This window comes from Portunus trituberculatus, chromosome 23 (assembly GCF_017591435.1).
Source record: "Portunus trituberculatus isolate SZX2019 chromosome 23, ASM1759143v1, whole genome shotgun sequence".
Classification (NCBI taxonomy): domain Eukaryota; kingdom Metazoa; phylum Arthropoda; class Malacostraca; order Decapoda; family Portunidae; genus Portunus; species Portunus trituberculatus.
The window spans coordinates 14,440,820-14,455,819 of NC_059277.1; the positions used below are offsets into that span (position 1 = coordinate 14,440,820).

Genomic DNA, 15,000 nt, shown 5'->3' on the forward strand with positions numbered 1-15,000 from the left:
TCACGTTCAAAGCTCCTCCTCCTCCTCCTCCTCCTCCTCCTCCTCCTCCTCCTCCTCCTCCTCCTCTTCTTCTTTTTCTTCTTCTTCTTCTTCTTCTTCTTCTTCTTCTTCTTCTTCTTCTTCTTCTTCTTCTTCTTCTTCTTCTTCTTCTTCTTCTTCTTCTTCTTCTTTTTCCTTGTCTTTTATGTTTTCGTCTCCTTTTTTTATTCCTGTCCCTCGTTTCCTCCCACCATCCATTTCCTCTTCTTCTCCCGCTCTCTCCTTCCTCTTCTCAATGCACCTCCTCCTCCTCCTCCTCCTCCTCCTCCTCCTCCTCCTCCTCCTCCTCCTCCTCCTCCTCCTCCTCCTCCTCCTCCTCCTCCTCCCCCTTTTAATTCGTAATCCTCTTCCTCCACCTCGTTTTTGTATTTGGACTCCTCCTCCTCCTCCTCCTCCTCCTCCTCCTCCTCCTCCTCCTTAGCAACGCCCTTCGTTATCATACCACCATTAACTTACCGATACCTCTCCCTTAGCTCCCCATTACCTTCCCTGGCATCCCCCTCTCCCTCTCCCTCCCTCTCCCTCTCTCTCTCCCAACATGTCACTCCCATCCACCCTTTGTACTTTATAACATACAAGTTCGTGGTCCTTTGTCCCTTTATCTCTCTCTCTCTCTCTCTCTCTCTCTCTCTCTCTCTCTCTCTCTCTCTCTCTCTCTCTCTCTCTCCGTCGATTTAGAGCAGAAAAAGGGTGATATAGAATGCAGGGGTGATGGGAAGGATATAGGAGGTGCAGGCAGGGGAAGGGGAAAGGGTTAGGCGGAGGGTGGCGATAGGGGTGATGATAAGGTATGTGGAGAGGTGGAAGAGGGGGTGGAGAGAGGACAGAAAGAGACGAGAAGTGGAAGGAGGAGGTAAATATGATAGAATATGATAAAAGGAAATAATGAAAGAAGAAGAACAACAACAGCAACAAAACATAGCTGAGAGGTGACTGTGCTGGTGAATGCGGTGATGACATGTTGTGTGTGATGACTGGAACTGATTGGTGGTGAGGATAGTGACACGGGGAGTGGTGATCGTGGCTGTAAATTTGGTATGACATAGGAGTAATAATGTGAAGCTCTGTGTGTGTGTGTGTGTGTGTGTGTGTGTGTGTGTGTGTGTGTGTGTGTGTGTGTGTGTGTGTGTGTGGCAGCAGCTGGCACACATACGAAGCGTCACGATAAGGCAAGGAGTTTATCGCATTGTTTTCACTGCCATGGAAGGGACGCGGCGCCTTTTTTAACCCGCCTTAGTGTGAGCGCGGCACCTTCAGGAGACTCGCGTGCGTCGACAGAGACGTGGAGGCGTGGCGGTAATGAAGGGAAGGTTTTAATGCGAAATGTAATTATTCACGGTGGTGGCGACTGGCGGTAATCCTCGGGTCACGCCGGATGTGGCAGTGCGGAGGACGGGGGAGAGGTGAGAGTGGAGTAGAGAGTTGGTGTGTGCGCCGCGCCCCAGTAGCACTAACAGTAGTGGTGGTGCTTGGTTATCTCCCTGCGGTACGCCTTTCAGAGAAGAAATACTGGAAGAACTTGCGTAGTTGTTTCCTGGCAGATGGTGGTGAATTAGATTGATGGATTGGTGGATTGGTGTGAAGGAACGAGGTGGATGATAACACCACCGTAGTAGCAATAACAGCCACGCCTATCCTTCCTAGGGTACGCCGTTCAAAGGAGCACTGTAAGGATGCATATAGTGACAAAGATAGAAAACAAGAAGCAGTGGAAGGACGTGTGTGGTGTTTGCATAGATGGGCAAATATATTGATGGATGATCGATTCTTGTGCAGGGACGTGCTGGAAGACACAAGATAGCACTACCCAGCTGATGGCGTTCCCGTGATCTGAAGCACATGCGATAACACGAGTGATAAGCAGTTTTCTCTCTCTCGCCCTCATAAATAAATGCATTGTTGAGGGAAATATTCTGGTGCTTGAGTGTTTAATGATGTGGTGTGGTGTGGTGTGGTGTTCCCTGGGTCTCGCCTGCCTGACGTGTTGAATTCTGAAGCATTCCAGCCTGCTCCTCCCCTCCTTTCCGCTGGCTCTTGTTGAAGTGATATGAGGTTTTAAGTGTGTTCTGACGGTTCTAGTGACAGATTAATAACATGTCCACATTATTCGCTGGAGAAACGCTCTTCACTTCGACCAATCATCTCTGTGACCTTTGAAAATTGTAGTGGTGAGGGAGAAGTGTTTCTGAATAGTGGTCTAACTCATCCTCACCTTATTCAACACCCCCTGACTCGCCCCTTCAAACTCATTTCATCTTACTCATCCCACCCAACTCCCCCACCTGACTCACCCCAACTGACTCACCCCACCTAACTCCCCACCTTACTCATTCCACCCCACTCACCCATCATTACTCACCCACCTTACTCACTCCACCTCACTCTTCTCCATCATTACTCAACCCACCATACTCACCCCACTTTGCTCACCCCACCTAACTCCCCCACCTGACTCACCTCCACTTGACTCACACACACCCCCCCCCACCTTGCCGAGATTCCAGTAAGGTGAAGTAATAACTGCTCCTTCGTGTCGTGTGATTTATTGCGAGTGGCCGTGATCCGAGTGGTGTTGGTGGTGGTGGTGGTGGTGGTGGTGGTGGTGGTAAATCCAGCTTCCTGTCCCCGCCAGAGACACGCCCTTGCAACGCTGTCAACACCACACCTGCGCCATATCACAGCACTTGGCCGCGTACTGCAACAATAACACAGCATTTTTCAGTTGGCTTGCTGGAAAACTAGTGCTGTGTAAGAGAGGTTGCTGTGTTCCTGTTCGTTAAAGAGAGGTTGCTGTATTGCTGTTCGTTAAAAAGAGGTTGCTGTGTTGCTGTTCGTTAAAGAGAGGTTGATGTGTTGCTGTTCGTTTAAGAGAGGTTGCTGTGTTGCTATTGGTTAAAGAGAGGTTGTGTTGCCAATGGTTGTTAAAGAAGGATTGCTGTGTTGTTATTGGTTAAAGAGTTGTTGCTGCGTTGCTGTTCGTTAAAGAGAGGTTGTTGTGTTGCTGTTCGTTAAAGAGAGGTTGCTGTGTTGCTGTTGGCTAGAGAGGTTGCTGTGTTGCTATTGGTTAAAGAGAGGTTGCTGTGTTGCTGTTCGTTAAGGAGAGGTTACTGTGTTACTGTTCGTTAAAGAGAGGTTGCTGTTGGCTAGAGAGGTTGCTGTGTTGCTACTCGTTAAAGAGAGATTGCTGTGTTGCTGTTCTTTAATGAGAGGTTGCTGTGTTGCTGTTGGTTGTTAAATAAGGAATGAAATGCTTCACTGACACGAAAAAAAGACTTGAAATACTATTAGTCCCCTGAAAAAAAGAACACAAAAAAAAAAATGACGGAAACTTGTCTGAAATGTTTCGTCATCACCTAACAGTATTTCCGCAGATTGAAAGAATGATTGGCTGACTGATAGAAAGAAAGAAAGAAAAAAGATTGGAGTTTTGACTGTCGAAGGAAAAAGTCTTGTTGTCATAAACCATTAAAGAAAACAAACAACACACATAATATTACCACTGATAATTGAATGACTGAATAAAAAGAAGCTGACTGATAGAAAGAAAGAACGTGGAAGTTTTGACTGTTGAGAGAAAAGAAGTTTTGTCATAAGCTATTAAAGAAAACAAACAAGATGCACAATATTCTCACTGACTAATTGACTGACTGAAAAAATAGAAGCTCACTGATAGATAGAAAGAAAGGAAGGAAGGAAGGAAGTAAGTGGAAGTTTTGACTGTTGAAAGAAAAAAATCTTGTCATAAGCGATTAAAGAAAATAAACAACACAATATTCCCACGGATTGATTGAATAACTGATAAAAAAAAAAGCTGATTGAAAGAAAGGGAGGTTGAAGTTTTGAATGTTGAAAGAATAAAAAGTCTTGTTGTCATAAGTCATTAAAGAAAACAAAACACACACAACTGATTGACTGTCTGATAAAAAAAAAAGTAGGAAAGAGAGTTGGATTGATGGTTGTTTAATAATAAGAAAAAGACACACACACACACACACACACACACACACACACACACACACACACACACACACACACACACACACACACACACACACACACATAGTACGAGTATTCCCAATCACTTCCCGACTGGAAGAAAGAAAAAAACGCTGATAAAAAAAGAGTAAATAAAAAAAGTTGAAATTTTGGCTACAGAAAAGGAATGAAAAACACTCTTCACCACAAAATTCCCACAGAGTTAAAAAAAGAAAAAAAAGTACTAAACCATAACTACCATTGTGTGACCTGCTGACCTGGTAACTGTGGCGTGTTGACCTGGTAACTGTGGAGTGTTGACCTGGTAACTGTGGCGTGTGTAGTGAGTGGTGACTAGTAGCGATGCACAAGTCCAGCCTGCCCAACGCTCCCAACATGGCAACACTCACAGCCTTCAGGATCACGGCGCCCATCCTCTCCCTGCCGCTCCTCTCCAACCCAGGTAATGGAGAAGTTGCAGACTTTTATTAGTGTATCAAGTCATCATCATTCCTTCCCAGTATCAGTCGTCACCATTCTCTTCACTATTCTTTCTTCACCATAGAATACACGTGTACATGACAGAGGAAGGAGAGAGAGAGACAGAACACTTGGTGCTTAACCTCTTCAGCACTGGGACGCATTTTTACTACGAGTTTTGGGTGCGATTAGACGATTTTATTCACATTAGGAAAGGTCTACGAAGGTCAGAAGATTAATGCACAGAGTCTTCACTATTCTAATCCCTATATAAGTTTTTCAAGCTGAATGAAATCGCCAAATAGTAACCAGAATAAATATGAAAACACGTCATGTTTCAGAAAGGGTTTAAATGGTGAAGGAAGAATGATAGTGAGAACAGTGATGACTAATACTAGCAGTTTAAAGGTGTTTTTGTGGTGTTGAAGGCAAAATAATGGTGTGTTTTGTGGTGTTGAAGGCAAAATAATGGTGTGTTTGTGGTGTTGAAGGCAAAATAATGGTGTGTTTTGTGGTGTTGAAGGCAAAATAATGGTGTGTTTTGTGGTGTTGAAGGCAAAATAATGGTATGTTTTGTGGTGTTGAAGGCAAAATAATGGTGTGTTTTGTGGTGTTGAAGGCAAAATAATGGTGTGTTTGTGGTGTTGAAGGCAAAATAATGGTGTGTTTTGTGGTGTTGAAGGCAAAATAATGGTATGTTTTGTGGTGTTGAAGGCAAAATAATGGTGTGTTTTGTGGTGTTGAAGGCAAGATAATGGTGTGTTTTGTGGTGTTGAAGGCAAAATAATGGTGTGTTTTGTGGTGTTGAAGGCAAAATAATGGTGTTTTGTGGTGTTGAAAGCAAGATAATGGTGTGTTTTGTGGTGTTGAAGGCAAAATAATGGTGTGTTTTGTGGTGTTGAAGGCAAAATAATGGTGTGTTTTGTGGTGTTGAAGGCAAGATAATGGTGTGTTTTGTGGTGTTGAAGGCAAAATAATGGTGTGTTTTGTGGTGTTGAAGGCAAAATAATGGTGTTTTGTGGTGTTGAAAGCAAGATAATGGTGTGTTTTGTGGTATTGAAGGCAAAATAATGGTGTGTTTTGTGGTGTTGAAACAGTGATGACTAATACTAGAAAGGAATAACGGTGACTGATATTAGTTATACAGTAAAATAGAAGATACGATTACCTTATAGAACCATTGTAAGGAATTTTTATTTTATTTTACTGAGGGGAAAACTCTCCATTTCCATTTATATTCATTCATTTACTAATAAAGCTACCTACCTATTTATTAATCTGTCACTCTGCACGCTGCTTCCTTCATACATAAGAAAATTACCATGGTTTTCAAATTAATCGTACGTTTTTTTTTATTTATTTATTTGTTTATTCATTTGTTCATATCTGAGCACACACACACACACACACACACACACACACACACACACACACACACACACACACACACACACACACACACACACACACACACAGAAAAGAAGGAATGGTAGGAGGAAGGAAAGGGAGGAAAAGATTTGTTGGTTTTTTTATCAGGTGGACATTGTAGTGTGTTTCTGTGAGAGAGAGAGAGAGGGGGGGGGGGGAAAGAATTCTCTCACATTTAAGTAGGAAAAATTTCTCTTCCTCGCCTCACTTGCAGATCACAATGCTGGGAAGGTTTGGAGGGAAGTGTCACATTTACTCTGGAGGAGGAGGAAGAGGAGGAGAAAAAGGAGGAGAAGAGAAGGAGGAAAAGGAGGTGGATGAGAAGTAGGTGGAGAAATACAAAGGAAAGAACAGGCAAGAAGGAGGAGGAGGAGGAGGAGGAAGAAGAAGAAGAAGAGGAGGAGGAGGAGGAGGAGGAGGAGGAGGAGGAGGAGGAGGAGGAGGAGGAGGAGGAGGAGGAAGAGGAAGATAAATCAAGAGTGTGGGAGGAAGAGAGGTACAGTGAGTGGCCGGGATCCATAAAAGCAATATATTGACAGATGTTGGAAGAGAGAGAGAGAGAGAGAGAGAGAGAGAGAGAGAGAGAGAGAGAGAGACGTCCCTTGCTTTTCTATTGTTTTCTTTTTTCTTGTCACGTTCTTTTCACCAAATGTAATAATGAAATCTCCTCCTTCTCCTCCTCCTCCTCCTCCTCCTCCTCCTCCTCCTCCTCCTCCTCCTCCTCCTCCTCCTCCTCCTCCTCCTCCTCCTCCTCTTCCGTAGAAAGAAAGGAAAGGAGGGAAATAGAAAAAAAAGGAGAGAGAGAGAGAGAGAGAGAGAGAGAGAGAGAGAGAGAGAGAGAGAGAGAGAGAGAGAGAGAGAGAGAGCATCCTGTGTCCGAAAGCAATGTTGGATTAAAAGGGAAAAAAAGTTGGCATGAAAACAAAAATATTCTATGAAAACATTAAATTTAATACCTAAACACGGCATTATTTTTAGCAAGTATCTCTTCTCCGGCCAATATCTTCACCTTAATTGAGAAGGGATCTAATAGAGGACTTTAAGATGGCACAAGGAATAAAACAATGGTAATGTAAACAAGATTCTCAGCGTCAGTAATTAGGATCAGACAAAAAACTGTGGGTTCCAACTAGACGATAATTTCACAAGTGGTAAGATGAGACTGTTTAATAAGTTGTGTAAGGAAGGAATGGACGTAGTAATTAGTTGAGTTTTACTAAAGACTAGACAGGTTTATGAATAGAGGTGATAGGTGGAAATAGGTAAGCATATTATTTCTAGATAGGCACTTGCACGTAAAGGTTTTGATTCCGTTTTAACATTTTTTCAAGAAGATTAGATCAATTTATAGCTGAAAAATAGGTAGGCATGTTTGATATAGGCGTTAACACGTATAGGCCTAACGACTTCCTGCACCAACACATTTTTCTCAAGATGACCAAAGAGTTTTAAAAAGAAGAATAGCCAAATTTTATACTTGGAAAGGATAGGTCGAAATCGGCATGTTTTATAGAGACACTGCACCATATAAAAGATTATTTGTATTTTTTTATTCTTTTTGTGTATTTTCATCCTTAAAAACCTGAATTACACCTTGTTTTTATTACTTTTGCGCTTCATTTCAACACCACCAATATGTCTGTGTAGTTTTGTAATAGGTAGGTTTTATAGAGGCACTGCAACGTATAGGTCTAATAATGAGTTGTTGCACCCTTGTTTTCTCATCTTTCTTAACTATCCCACCTGACTGTTGTAACTATCACTATCTGAAACTACTCGAGGATATCCTTTCTTATCCCTCCCAGCGTGGCATCCTCCGGCCGGATTTACTTGGTTTCAGTTGCTTTGTGGTGGTGCTGTGCGCGATGGTGGTGGTGGTGGTGGTGGTAGCAGTGGTGGTGATAGTGGTGGTAGTGAGGGTAGTGGTGAGGCGGTTGTTAGTGATGCGTGCCGCTGGTATACGGAGAAGTAAGGGTAAGTAGTAGTAGTAGTAGTAGTAGTAGTAGTAGTAGTAGATGATGATATAAACCATTCTCTCTCTCTCTCTCTCTCTCTCTCTCTCTCTCTCTCTCTCTCTCTCTCTCTCTCTCTCTCTCTCTCTCTCTCTCTCTGTAACTCAAATAACGCTTGATCTCCAGACACGTGTTGGTGGTAGTTGTGGTAGTGAATGGTTGTAGTTGTTAGTATAGCGATGGTGGAGGACAGTATGGCAATGGTGGTGATTGTGGTGGTGGTGGAGATTTTAGGAAAATAGTGATAAGAGAAATGGTGGTAGTTGCAATAACAGGAAAGAGATGTAGTGGTGGTGACAGGACTGCAGTGTTAGTAGTAGTAGTAGTAGTAGTAGTAGTAGATGGAGCAATAATAGGTGGTATTGGTATTAGTAGTGGTAGTAGTAGCAGTGGTGGTGGTGGTGGTGATGGTAGTAATAGAGGGAGCGATAATAGGAGATGGCGGTGATGATAGTAATAGTAGTAGTGGTAGTAGTGGTTGTAATGGTGGTAGATACTGAAGATAAAGGAAAATGAAAATAGAAAAGATTTTGATGGTGGTGGTGGTGGTGGTGGTGGTGGTGGTGGTGAAGGTTAGACGTCGAAGAGGTGGTGGTGGTGGTGGTGGTAGTGGTGGTGGTCGTGTCTTCCTCACTGTAGCAAGAAGACGACGGATCCGCAGCGGCCTTGAAACTGCCTTTAGAAATCGATGATGGTGGTGGTGGTGGTGGTGGTGGTGGTGGTGGTGGTAGGCAGCCAAGACCTCAGACCACCACGATTCCCATTCCAACATTCCTGCGGCCCCTGCTTCTCCTATGCCTCCATTCCTAATAGTGGTGGTGATGGTTGTGGTAGTAGTGGTGGTGGTGGTGGTGGTGGTGGTGGTGGTGGTGGTGATGATGATGATGATGATGATGATGATGATGATGATGATGAAGAAGACTCTCTCTCTCTCTCTCTCTCTCTCTCTCTCTCTCTCTCTCTCTCTCTCTCTCTCTCTCTCTCTCTCTCTCTCTCTCTCTCTCTCTCTCTCTCTCACTCTCTTTGCGGTAGATTGCCAGAATTGCCTCCTCCTCCTCCTCCTCCTCCTCCTCCTCCTCCTCCTCCTCCTCCTCCTCCTCCTCCTCCTCCTCCTTTTCTTGCAATAACCTTTCTTAGTTCCCTCCATTATTCTCCTGTCTCTTTTTTCTTCTTTCCTTATCTTTCATCATCCTCTCGTGTTCCTTTCCTCTCTTGATTCTCTCTCTCTCTCTCTCTCTCTCTCTCTCTCTCTCTCTCTCTCTCTCTCTCTCTCTCTCTCTCTCTCTCTCTCTCTCTCTCTCTCTCTCTCTCTCTCTCTCTCTCTCTCTCTCTCTCGTTATAGTGTAGTAATATCGATGTTTTCGCCTCGTTATCTTTCTTCTCGTCAATAAATCAGTGTGAAGTATCGAGACCTTCATGTTATCTTCGTTAATACCCTCCTCCTCCTCCTCCTCCTCCTCCTCCTCCTCCTCCTCCTCCTCCTCCTCCTCCTCCTCCTCCTCCTCCTCAAGTGTGTAATCATTTGATATTTTCATTGACAGTCACGGTGCATTGATTTTGTGTGTGTGTGTGTGTGTGTGTGTGTGTGTGTGTGTGTGTGTGTGTGTGTGTGTGTGTGTGTGTATGAAAGTTCACCTCACTTCTTTCTCCTCCGTAATTAATTTTTCTGCTTCATTAGATTTTACCTGTGCCCTTTAATTCTCTCTCTCTCTCTCTCTCTCTCTCTCTCTCTCTCTCTCTCTCTCTCTCTCTCTCTCTCTCTCTCTCTCTCTCTCGTTTAATATTTAGGTTCGTAACTGATTCCTCTTAATTCGTAAGCGATTCCTTCTTGCTCGTTATTGGTTCTCTTTTATTCGTAAGTGGTTCTTTTAACGTTGTTTTTTTATTCGTAACTGGTTCATTGTAGTTTGTTTGTTTGTTTTCTTTTTCTATAATTCACTCGATCTCGTTTTTATTCGTCATGATTTCTTTTTTATTCACAATCGGTTCGTTCAGCTGTTCATTTTAAATCGCAATCTCTCTCGCTCTGGTTCCCAACTGGTTCACGCCCCGCAGTGTGAACCAATGACACCTAACACTAAAGGTCAAGATAACGTTGGCCCTGTTCCCTGTCTCGCCCTTATCGTTACCCACTGTTTGAGGAGGAAGAAGAGGAGGAGGAGAAGGAGGAGGAGGAGGAGGAGGAGGAGGAGGAGGAGGAGGAGGAGGAGGAGGAGGAGAAGATAATGAATAGATGGAATAGTTGTGTTTGTATTTAGCTATTTCTTTCAGTTTTCGTTTTGTAGAATTGATTTTAATGAAACCGCAAGACGTGAAGTTATATATATTTTTTTTCTCTATCATTTACTGAAACAAACATATTTCTATTTTTTTTTTTTTATTCTCTCTGACGTAGGATTATTTCTGAAAAGTCTCAAGTCTACGGCAGCAGCATCTCCCATTTCAAATTGTTATCATTCTTTGCTTTCGCTCTTCGTTCACTGCGTCATTTGTGTGTGTTCGTGTTCGTGTGTGCGTTAATTAGCTTAAGGGTTGCCGAGCTGTGTGTGTGTGTGTGTGTGTGTGTGTGTGTGTGTGTGTGTGTGTGTGTGTGTGTGTGTGTGTGTTTATTGTTATTCTTGTTATTATTACAATCATTATTATTATTATTATTATTAATATCATCATTATTATTATCATTATTTTGTTTTTATTAATATTATTTATCTTTATATATATGTATCTGCCTGTCATGTCTAGACTAGTCTGGTCTGTCTGTTTGTCTGTCTGTCTGTCTGTCTCCGTCTGGTTTGTGTCTGTCTGTGATTCTGTCTGGTCTGGCCTGAGTCACTCCCTGCAGCGTGCCAGTGCCTTCTCAGCCAGCATGGCACAGCGGGGGCGGGAGTGTGGCAGAGTAATGGGTCTTGCAGCAAATACTCCTGCTGTTATCAGGTCTGTCTGGGCTGCGGGGCGTCTGTGAGGGCGGGGCACCACCACCACCACCACCACCACCAAGAGAAGTGGATAGGAGAGATAATAGATAAGCGAAAGAGAAGCATTAACAAGTATCTGATAAAAGGTACAAGGAACAGAATCGTTAAACAGATAATAGACATTAGCAGGCTGGCAAACAGACAGACAGACAGACAGACAGACAGACATACGATTCAGTATTTAATCATCCTCTTTGACCTGAACTTTGGGAACTGTTACTTGAGTAGACCATTTTTCTTCATTTTTTTTCCTTTATTTGCCTTTTCTCCAGTGACTCCCTTATATGAAAAATAATAAGCAGAGAGAGAGAGAGAGAGAGAGAGAGAGAGGAGCAGGCAGGCAGGTAAGTAGGCAGCGCGAGGTGGGTGGCGGCGCAAAACAGGCCAAGGGAGCAGGTCGCTTCTTCATCACTCATCGGTATTCATTGCAGGCCACGGCGAGATGGGGGGAGGAGGAGGTGAGGGGGTGGGGGAGAAGGCTGAGACTAGTTGGGGAAGGACTCAGACACCGTACTAGCCATCAACCCCCTTCTTCCTCTTCTTCCTCGTCATCGCTCCCTCCTCCTCCTGCTTCTCCTCCTTCTCCTTCTCCTTCTTCTCCTTCTTTTCCTTTTCCTTCTTGTTCTTGTTCTTCTCCTTCTCCTTCTCCTTCTCCTTCTCCTCCTCCTCCTCCTCCTCCTCCTCCTCCTCCTCCTCCTCCTCCTCCTCCTCCTCCTCCTCCTCCTCCTCCTCCTCCTCCTCCTCCTCCTCCTCCTCCTCCTCCTCTGCTGGCTTTGTTTCCCTCCCCTCTCAACCGACCTTTTTTTTCACTGCTTGCTAATCCCGCCAAGAATTTAACTCGACACGTGGGGAAGGAAGATGCGAGGCTGTGTGAGGCTGTGAGAGGCTCCCTGTGGTGTTCCCTGCCTCATTTAACCACCACACCCCAGTCCCATCCCTTAGAAGTCAGGCAGGGGTGGTGGCAAAGTTGTAGGGCTTATTCAATACCTCTGCCAGTTCCACTTTATACCCTGGGTTCAAATAGAGAGCTAAGAAAGACCCTACCATTACTCTACCCCTGTCAAACTCAAAGATAAAGAAGACAGGGTGTAAGGCAAGGCATGTCCCCTACCCCTGACTCCTGCCCCTGTCAAGCCAAGCCAGTTCAGTAGGTAGGCTCCCGCACGCTCGATTTGAAACCCTCATAAACACTGCAATAAATAAGCCAGCTAGTCATCCCTCACCCCGCCGCTCCCTCCCCGCGCCGTCTGAGCCTGTAACCTCGTAAATAGTGGTGTGATAGGTGTTGGTGTCCGCGCGGCTCTCCGTCACTCCACCGGCGCCTTTTGCGGAGTGTGTTCAGCGAGGTGGGGCGAGAAATGTAAGTGTGTGACGAGCTGCGGTGATTCTATAGACAGTTGGTTGGGTTGGGTTAGGTAGGTTAGGTTAGGTTAGGTTAGGTTTGTGGTTTGGTAAGTGTGAGGAAATGAAACGATGAAAAGAGAGAGAGAGAGAGAGAGAGAGAGAGAGAGAGAGAGAGAGTGAGAGAGAGACCCCCACTCGCCCTACGTATTAAATCACAACTCACCCATCTATCCAGTCACTCACTCACTCGCTCAATAAATCCACCACCGCCCATCTATTCCAGTGGTGCGTGAACCAATTTGCTCTCTCTCTCTCTCTCTCTCTCTCTCTCTCTCTCTCTCTCTCTCTCTCTCTCTCTCTCTCTCTCTCTCTCTCTCTCTCTCTCTCTCTCGACACATGTAGGAGATATTAAGGAAAGACTGACCGCTTCTCTCACCCTATCGTAACACACACACACACACACACACACACACACACACACACACACACACACACACACACACACACACACACACACACACACACACACGACCACTCTGGCTTAATTGGTCTATTGGAGAAACGACCTTACAATGGAGTCAGAGCAAACTACACAGCAGGGGGAGGGGGAAGTCTCAGTCGGCGCCCTCCTCCTCCTCCTCCTCCTCCTCCTCCTCCTCCTCCTCCTCCTCCTCCTCCTCCTCCTCCAGCTGACTAACAGACACACCCTTTCATCTCCACATGCCTCCTTTTTCTTCCTCCTCCTCCTCAGGCCTTGTCTCCTCTCTCTCTCTCTCTCTCTCTCTCTCTCTCTCTCTCTCTCTCTCTCTCTCTCTCTCTCTCTCTCTCTCCCAGTGACAGTAACCTATTTTTTTTTTTTTTTCAATGGGCGTGGTGGAGTATCGCGTTGCCTCCGTGTCACTGTTGGGGAGACGGGAGGGAGTAGGGGGGAGACTGGGGAGGGTAGGGAGATGCTGTAGGAAGCTGGCAGGGGGTTATTGGAGACTGGGGAGGAAGGGAGGAGCTGTAGAAAGATGTCAAGGGGTTGTGGGAGGCTGGTGGAGGTTGGGGAAGCTTATGGGGACGTTCTGGGAGGCTGGTGGAGGTTGGGGAAGCTTATGGGGGAGCTGGGAAGGCTGGTGGAGGTTGGGGAAGCTTATGGGAACGTTCTGGGCAGGCTAGGGAAGGCTGGTGGAGGTTGGAGAAGCTTATGGGGAGGTTCTGGGGAGAAGTGGGTCAGTTTGAATATTTTGTGAGGTAGTAAGGAGAGTTAGAGGAAGGAAGAAAAGACACTGTTGGGTTTGGTTAGGTTAGGTTTAGGTTAGGGTTTTGCTTTGGTTAGGTACAAGTAAGGTTAGGTTAGGTAAAAAGCAAGTGCGGTTAGGTTTGTTCAGGTTCGGTAAGTAAGGTTAGGTTTGATTAGGTGAGATCGGGTTGGGTTAGGTAAAGTAGAGCAGGTGAGGTTAGGTTAATTTTGGGATAGGTTAGGTTGTGTCTCGTAGCATATGATAGGTTAGGTGAAGCTTGGCTAGGTAAAGAGAATGGAAAGGGAATTTTTATTTTTATTTGTTTATTTATTTTTTATTATTTTTTTTTTAGCCGTATGGAGCAACTATACCTAACCTCACCTTACCTAACCTAACCACACTCATCATAGCCTTCCATGAAGTAACCAGGCCTATCCCAACCTAACCTAACCTGACTTGCCTTGCCTAACCTAAATTACGTTATGTGTGTTTGTTGATACACTTTATTCCCTGTCCAAATGCAGCCAGTAGGAGATAATGAACGTAAATAAACACAAATCAATTAATATAAAAGATGAAAACGAAAAAACAGATCAGTTTATTTGATGTGAAGACCAGAGATCTTTTATTTCCATCTTCTCTGTGTGTCTATTGAAATTTAAATGTTGCTCGACTAAATTTTTTCCCATTCACTTCTTTTCCATCTTCTTATCCCTTCTATCTCCATCCATCTTGCATTTCATTCTTCTCTCACCTCCTCCTCTAATATCTCCCTTTTCCGCCACTTGTCCTCTCATTTTTCTTCCCTGTCCTTCCTTTTCCTCCCCGATCACCCTCCTTTCGTCTCCCTCTCCACCACCATCAGCTCAGATTTCTCTCACTGACCTCTCTTTTATCACCCCTTTGCTCCCTCTCACCCTTCGCATCGTTCTCCATTCCTACACCATTATCTCCTCTCTCATTTTGACCTTTCCTTGGTTCTTCCTATTTTTACTTTCACATCTTTTAGTTCCCTATTTGTATTTTGTTTTGTTTTTGTTCCTATTCTACCATGACCTTTTGTTTATCTGTCACCATTTATTTTTATATTTTCTTTTTCTTTTTATCAGGGTTTTTTTCATTCTCCCATTTTATCTTTTCCTCTCTCTTCCGTATGACTTTATAATGTTCTCGTTTGTCTTTCCTTCATTTTTCTTTCTTTGCCTTCATCGTTACCTTTTCCTTACCTTATCATACCTTTCCTCCCTCTCTTCCTCTTCCTTTCTCTCCATCTATTCCCTCCAACATTTTTCGTATCCACTCAAACCTTCTCTTTCCAATTCTGACCATTTATTTCTTTTCTCCCTTCATTCTCCTCCATCTCTCCCTTTTTCTTCCTCCATCTCTGCCTTCCTTTACCTGACAAACCTCTCCTACCTTCTCCCTCCCCATGTCTCTCCACCCATCCTTCTTTCACCTCTCCCCACAGCCTCACCTCCCTCGTCCTCCCCAACTCCGGACGCTTAAGGCTTACAAATACAAAGG

General features: G+C 44.5%; 1 protein-coding gene and 2 long non-coding RNA genes across 6 annotated transcripts in view; 2 read left to right on the forward strand and 1 right to left on the reverse strand.

The window, feature by feature from the left end:
• LOC123507929 (cAMP-dependent protein kinase catalytic subunit 1) overlaps window positions 1-15,000 on the forward strand; it is a 697,649-nt gene that overhangs the window by 584,963 nt on the left and 97,686 nt on the right. The gene's annotated exons all lie outside the window — the stretch shown is intronic.
• Window positions 4,001-4,473, reverse strand: LOC123507932. Its single transcript, XR_006675831.1, has 2 exons — window positions 4,337-4,473; window positions 4,001-4,292 (listed from the first exon to the last, which is right to left on the reverse strand). It is a non-coding gene; the product is annotated as an uncharacterized LOC123507932 (long non-coding RNA).
• LOC123507931 overlaps window positions 4,188-15,000 on the forward strand; it is a 26,469-nt gene continuing 15,656 nt past the window's right edge. Inside the window, exon 1 of the long non-coding RNA XR_006675830.1 lies at window positions 4,188-4,477. This is a non-coding gene — a long non-coding RNA (uncharacterized LOC123507931). The remainder of the gene's footprint in view (window positions 4,478-15,000) is intronic.